Here is a 7,141-nt window from a genome sequence, read left to right on the forward strand (position 1 = left end):
TCAGATGTTAACTTTTCAGAGCTTTTATGTTCTGAAAGGCAGGTACAACATTCATTCCATTCTAGAGATCAAACGGAAAGTACCATATAATTTTCTCAAATTTGTCTGTTGGAAGCTGTGCTTTTGCATGTGTACAATCTGTTTGTGTAGGATAATACGATGAGGCCCAGTCAGGCTCGGCTAGAGTCCACGTACTGTAGTAATGTATGTAGATCTAGTGCGTCAGTGAACTGGCTATTGTTTTTGGCAGATTGTCGCACTGATTTAGGCAAAGTTTCTCCGTTTGTATATGGCAAACACAACACATACAGGCAAAATATGACAACGCACAGGACGGACCTACCAAGATTCGCGGGGTATAGGCAATCACGATAATCGCCTGGGAAGGTAGCTTGCTTCCGTTGGAGGAAGGAAGTGGATCACAGCCACAAAGATCAGATAAAGAATGGCCAGAAATTCATACTGTGTTGGCTCTGCAAGCCAAAATAGGTAACACTAAAAAGAGAGAAGAGGGAGAACCGACCGTTACCATCAGTATCCCTTCAAATACGGAAAGAGGATTATATTTTGAAATCGCAACAACCAGTTATAGCAACTCCAGTTTACTTAGGCGGGTAGAAAATAAACCTGCGAGCAAATAGAAAAAAAAATGGAATTTTCCCAATCCACTTGGAACATAGATACGAGGGAGGATGGTAATTATAGACGTTCCGATTTTTTTTTTTTTTTGAATGAATATTGTTTGTAACTGTACTTCGTGACACAAGAAACGGTATGAAGGATTTGCCAGTTATTTTCACGCCGAATGTTCTGTCTTGCCAGCACTATTGCTATCTAATATGTTCCAGTTGACTACGAAGTATAAATGAACATGAAGTTTTACACTTATTACTAGTGTCGGCTTCTTAAACAAATTTTTTGAGCGGTACTGTACAATACCGCGAATACGGTCATTGTTCCGAGTAAACATCATTGACTTCAGCAATGATAACTGAAAAATGTGACGCAGGAGGAACACTTAAGAAATACTCAAGAGGGCTTTTGTTTCAAAAGCGGGTCCAGACATCCTGAAACATAGCCTTTTCTTCTGTTTTAAAACATTTCCGAAGAAAAGGCTTATCGGCTGGTTCATTTAGTCCCTACTGAACCAAATTTCTGCTGCGTCTCTGTGCATATGGTTCAGGAAATAAAAACATACCAATGATAGCCAATTTCTCTGAGCATCGAAGAAGAAGAGTTCGACTACCATACATTCCTGATTCCAACAGTGTACCATTCAGATATGGAAGTGTATGTTACAAGTTGGAAAGGCGTCATTCTGCTTGAAATGGATTCTACGAGTCCTTGACAGGATTTCATGGCACCAGATGTCTACGCATAGGTCAAGCAATTCCCCCAAATTACGGGATGCTGGTTTACGGGCACGCAGCTGGCGTTCAATATGTGTTTCATTGGGTATAAATCAGGCACATTTTCTGGCCAAGACATCAATGTGAGTTCACTATAATGTCCCTCAAACCACTGTAACACGATTCTGACCTTCCAACAAGGACAGGTATCCTGCAGGAAGATGTCATCGCCAACGGGGGAGACTTCAAGCACGAGGCGAAGCAGCTGGCTCGCAATAATGTTCACGTAGTTCGTTGCTGTCTTGGTTCAAATGGCTCTGAGCACTATGGGACTCAACTGCTGAGGTCATAAGTCCCCTAGAACTTAGAACTACTTAAACCTAACTTACCTAAGGACATCACACACATCCATGCCCGAGGCAGGATTCGAACCTGCGACCGTAGCGGTCGCGCTGTTCCAGACTGTAGCGCCAGAACCGCTCGGCCACCAGCGGCCGGCCGTTGCTGTCTTGATACTTTCGATTACCGCCACATATCCCATGGAAACCCAACTCAACGTACCTCACAGCATAACTCTGTCCTCACCAGCCTGTATCTCTGACGCGATGCATGTTTCGTGCAACCATTCGCCTGGATGACGGCTTGTAAGGACCCTACCATCAAACTGATGTAACAAGAAATGCGATTCATTCGACAGGCGACATGTTTCTATCGATCCACGGTGAAAACTCTGTGACACTGTGCCCACTCAAATCGCAGGTGACGATGTCGTTGGGTCAACACAGGAACAGGTACGGGTCGTGTGATGTGGAACCCCATTTTTGACAATGGCCTTCGAGTGGGGTGCTCCGAAATACTTGTGCCCGCGCCAGTGTGTACTCTGTCTTAGGATGAGCCACAGATCGCTGCCTATCCTGGATTACACGGTGGGGGGTCTTTCCACCTCTTCGTTTCGTGATAATAAGTGATCGTTTAAGACAATGAGACCTACTCATCCTTCGACCACTTTTCGGAGGTGCTCACGACAGTAGGACGTCAGCAGGCGACCAACTTCGCGGTTTCAGAGGTTCTCGTTTCCAGTCGCAGCGCTACAACAACGTGCCCTTTGTGAAAACCGCTTAAATCGACGGACTTCCGCGTTTGTGGCTCATATCTTCGCTATAACCGCTGCCCAATCGTCACTCACCCGCTTACATTCTTTCTTGCTGCATCATGTCCCTGCAACACCACCAGGAGGCATTCGACCTCGCGGTGAGCAGTAATCATTATGTTTTGGCTCGTCAGTGTGTAACACGCCGCAGCCGAGAGCGCTAACGTGCGCCTTTGCGGCAGCAGTCGTCTCGTCAGTAACAAGTTCGAATCCTGGTGGTGGGAAAAATTTGGGCTGAAAAAGGAGGAGAGATGATGCTGTAAAGTTCAGGGACCCCAGAATCGGCGCCATTGTCAGATTAAATTACCAGCACGCTCCGAACTGTCTCATTAAGTGACGACTTGTCACTCTGCTGATATAGCCTGAGATGAGAGAAGTCATGGGCTACCTCTTAATATCGTTGACATCTGGTTTCGCAGGACAGAGCGGATCAAGTTGTGGAAAGGGGCCAAGATCAGTTTCTGTTAATTACACAAGAACTCACAACTTTATTCCTCGAAAACCAATGCACACTTTTCTCTCTAAAACAACAAGGATCAATTCGTGGCTGAGGGCCCAAGTAATGTCTCGATAATAAAGTTTAAATAATTCTTTTTAAAATACAAGGATTTAGAGAAACGGCTGAAGGCCTTACTTAAGTAAAATTACAATATCCTTAAATAATTCCTTTTAAGGCACAAGAATTTCGACAAATGACTGAAGGCCTTACTTAAGAAAAATTAAAATATCTTCTTGGCTAAAGGCCCAAATAATATTTCAGATCAGCAAGGAAATTCTTTAAAAGGCAAGCATTTACAAATCTCGGCTAAAAGCCATATTAAGAAAAATTGAAATTAATTGCTCGGCTGAAAACCCAATAATTTTTCAGCCTAATAAAAGGCAACCTTTAAAGGTAAGCATTTACACAGTACAACAGAAAACTATCTTGAGAAAACTTGAAATATCTTGACAGCTGAAGGCCCAAACAATTATTCAAAATAATTAACGAGAAACCTTAAGATAAGCATTTACACAGTACGGCTGAAGGCCATTTTAAGATTTCAAGATAATTAAAGAGAGACCTTACAGACAGGAATTTACACTTTACGGCTGAAGGCCACAGATTTTAAAAGAAACGTGGCTCAATTCCTAAATACAGAGCAAACAAAATTTTTTAAATAAAACGCGGCTGAAGGCCAAATCTTAAAATACATCACATAAGGTTCGGCTGAAAGCCATATACTGAACATAGAATAGACAAAATTAATACACAGCTAAAGGCCTGGCCCAGTGCTTGTGACAAAGAAAATCACAATTACAAAGAACAGAACAGTGGTGCTCAGAAGCGTTCCAAGGGTCGTCCTGGGGAGGAAACTCTAAGCACAGTTTAGGTGAGGCAGGCAGCCAAGCGTAACACTAAATAATTGGGTGGCAGCACGACCTAGGGACGGCTGAAGAACCAGCCAACAACCTAATCAGTTCCCTTCCACACGACCAACGGGACGACAACCAAAAATATCAGCGAGGGCGAGGATCGCAGCAGGACTATGTCTTAATAATTGGCGTCTAAACATAGTCAAGGCACAATAACCACTAAAAAAAAATGCAGAACAATATCAAGCTGTCGAACTACAAGCTGCGTGGGACAGCATCAACAGGGCGAGGAAAACACACTGTTGGAAAACTACGCTAACCACCAGGGCAGGTAACTGGAGCGTTAACGGCCACAAGGCAGAAGATACCACTAACAAATTATAATCATTTCAAAAGTTAAACACCAAACAGGAAGACGGCTGCAAAATTTTGCGACTCCAGTACACCATCACGTTGCTGCTTGTGGGAACAGCCCAGGAAGCACACAACCAGCAATCAACGAAGATATGTCAGAGCCATTGAGGTTTCATAACAGGTTCACTGATTACTCAATTCCAGTATGCAGGTTCGGTGGGTGACGAACTTTGCAGCTCTTGTAGCTAGTGCCGCACAACTCCGACCGCCCGTGCACGCCTCCAGCGGCCCCGGTCTGACCCCACACCATGGAGACTTCCTCGCTGCTCCATTGCAACCGACCAATTGCCTCACACACCACGACACGGAAATATAGAGGCCACACCAATGAAGATACAGCAGTCATAGTATCGGTAAATGCTGCTGCTGTCACTGATGGAGGCAAGTGAGCAACTCGTTCAGGTAATAACTGAGGGAGCAATAAAGACGCCACTCGATGGTGACAAAATGCCAAAAAAGAAAAACAGCATCAGCGCGAGCCGTCCACGGCGCAATCGTGTCGGACCTCCTTTTTCTGGCGTAGTGCAGCAACTCGACGTGGTATGCACTCAACAAGTCGTTGAAAGACCACTGCAGAAATACTGAACTATGTTGCCTCTACAGCCGTCCATAATTGCTGAAGATTTCCCAGTGCACGATTTTGTGCACAAACTGACCTCTCGATGATGTGCCATGAATGTTAGGTGGGAGTCATCTAGCACGATCTGGATGGTCAAATCATTCGCTCGAATTGTCCAGAATGTTCTTCAAACTGGCCTTGAACAGTTGTGGCCCAGTGACACGGTGCATCGTCATGACGTACATGAAAGGCTGTAAATTGCCTCCAAGTAGTTGAACATAAGCATTTCCTGTTAATTATCGGTTTAGTGGACCAGAGGAGCCTGCCCATTTTGTGTAAATACAGCCCACACCACTATGGAGCCACCCCGAGCTTACACAGTGCCTTGTCGACAGCTTGGATCTAATGGCTTGGTGTGGTCCACATAACACTCGAACCTTTCAACCAGCTCTTACCACATGAAATCGGGACTCATTTGACCAGGCCACGGTTTTCCAGTCGTCTAGGGTCGAACCGATTTCGTCACGAGCCCAGGAGAGGCGCTGCACATCATGTCCTGCTGTCAGCAAAGGCACTCGAGTCGGTCGTTTGCTGTCATAGCCAATTAATGCCAAATTTCGCCTCACTGTCCTGACGAATATGTTTGTCGCACGTCGTACATTCATTTCTGCGGTTATTTCACGCAGTTTTGCTTGCCTGCTACCACTGACAACTCCACCAAAAACTCCGCCGCTCTAGGTCGTTAAGTGAAAACGTCAGTCGAATTGGGACGTTAAGCTTGGCGGTCCTCTTAGTGTTACTCGAGAGGAGTAGGTTATGTGGCGTCACCAAATTTCACAGTCTCCTATCTCATGTCACAGGCATGACCCCACTCTACACACACAAACACATTGCAGTCATTTAGATTCCGACAGTTAAGACACAAGTGTCGCACACGTAGTCTACATCTACATGGATACTCTGCAAATCACATTTAAGTGCCTGGCAGAAGGTCCATCGAGCCACCTTCACAATTCTTTAATGTGAATAAAGAGTAAGTTGTGTTTCACAGGAACGATGTTTTCCAAACCCATGTTGACTGAGTGTCAATAGACCGTTTTCTTCGAGGTAATTGATTATGTTCGAACACAATATATGTTCTAAAACACCTGGCCGAGCAATTCTAGGCGCTACAGTCTGGAACAGCACGACTGCTACGGTCGCAGGTTCGAATCCTGCCTCGGGAATAGATGTATGTGATGTCCTTAGGTTAGTTAGGTTTAAGTAGTTTTAAGTTCTAGGAGACTGATGACCTCAGAAGTTACGTTCCATAGTGCTCAGAGCCATTTGAACCATTTTTCTAAAATCCTGCTGCATATCGACGTTAACGATATGGGCCTGTAATTTAGTGGATTACTTCTAATACCTTTCTTGAATATTGATGTGATCTGTGCAACTTTCCAGTTTTTGGGTGCGGATCTTTCGTCGAGCGAACGGTTGTATATGATTGTTAAGTATGGAGCTAATGTATCAGCATACTCCGAAATGAACCTAATTGGTATACAGTCTGGACCAGAAGACTTGCTTTTATTAAGTGATTTAAGTTGCTTCACTACTCCGAGGATATTTACTTCTACGTTACTCATGTTGGCAGCTGTTCTAGATTCGAATTCTGGAATATTTACTTCGTCTTCTTTTGTGAAGGCATTTCGGAAGGCTGTGTTTAGTAACTCTGCTTTGGCAGCATTGTCTTCGATGGTATCTCCATTGCTATCGTGCGGAGAAGGCATTGATTGTTTCTTGCCGCTAACATACTTCACATACGACCAGAATCTCTTTGGATATTCTGCCAGGTTTCGAGACAAAGTTTGGTTTTGGAAACTGTTATAAGCATCTCGCATTGAAGTCCGCGCTAAATGTCGAGCTTCTGTAAAGGATCGCCAATCTTGGGGATTTTGTGGCTGTTTAAATTTGGCATGTTTGTTTCGTTGTTTCTGCAACAGTGTTCTAACCCGTTTCGTGTACCAATGAGGATCAGCTCCGTCGTTTGTTAATTTATTTGGTATGAATCTCTGAATTGCTGCCGATACTATTTCTTAGAATTTAAGCCACATCTGGTCTACACTTACATTATAAATTTGGAGTGAGTGGAGATTGTCTCCTGGAAGGCGTTAAGTCAATGTTTATCTGCTTTTTTGAATAGGTATATTTCTCGCTTATTTTTTCGAGTGTTTGGGGATTACAATATTCAATCTTGCTACGACAGCCCTGTGTCCACTAATCCCTGAATCGGTTTTGATGCTCGTTATTAACTCAGGATTGGCTCTGAGCATTATG

The sequence above is a fragment of the Schistocerca nitens genome, chromosome 2 (assembly GCF_023898315.1).
Source record: "Schistocerca nitens isolate TAMUIC-IGC-003100 chromosome 2, iqSchNite1.1, whole genome shotgun sequence".
NCBI classification, from domain to species: Eukaryota; Metazoa; Arthropoda; class Insecta; order Orthoptera; family Acrididae; genus Schistocerca; species Schistocerca nitens.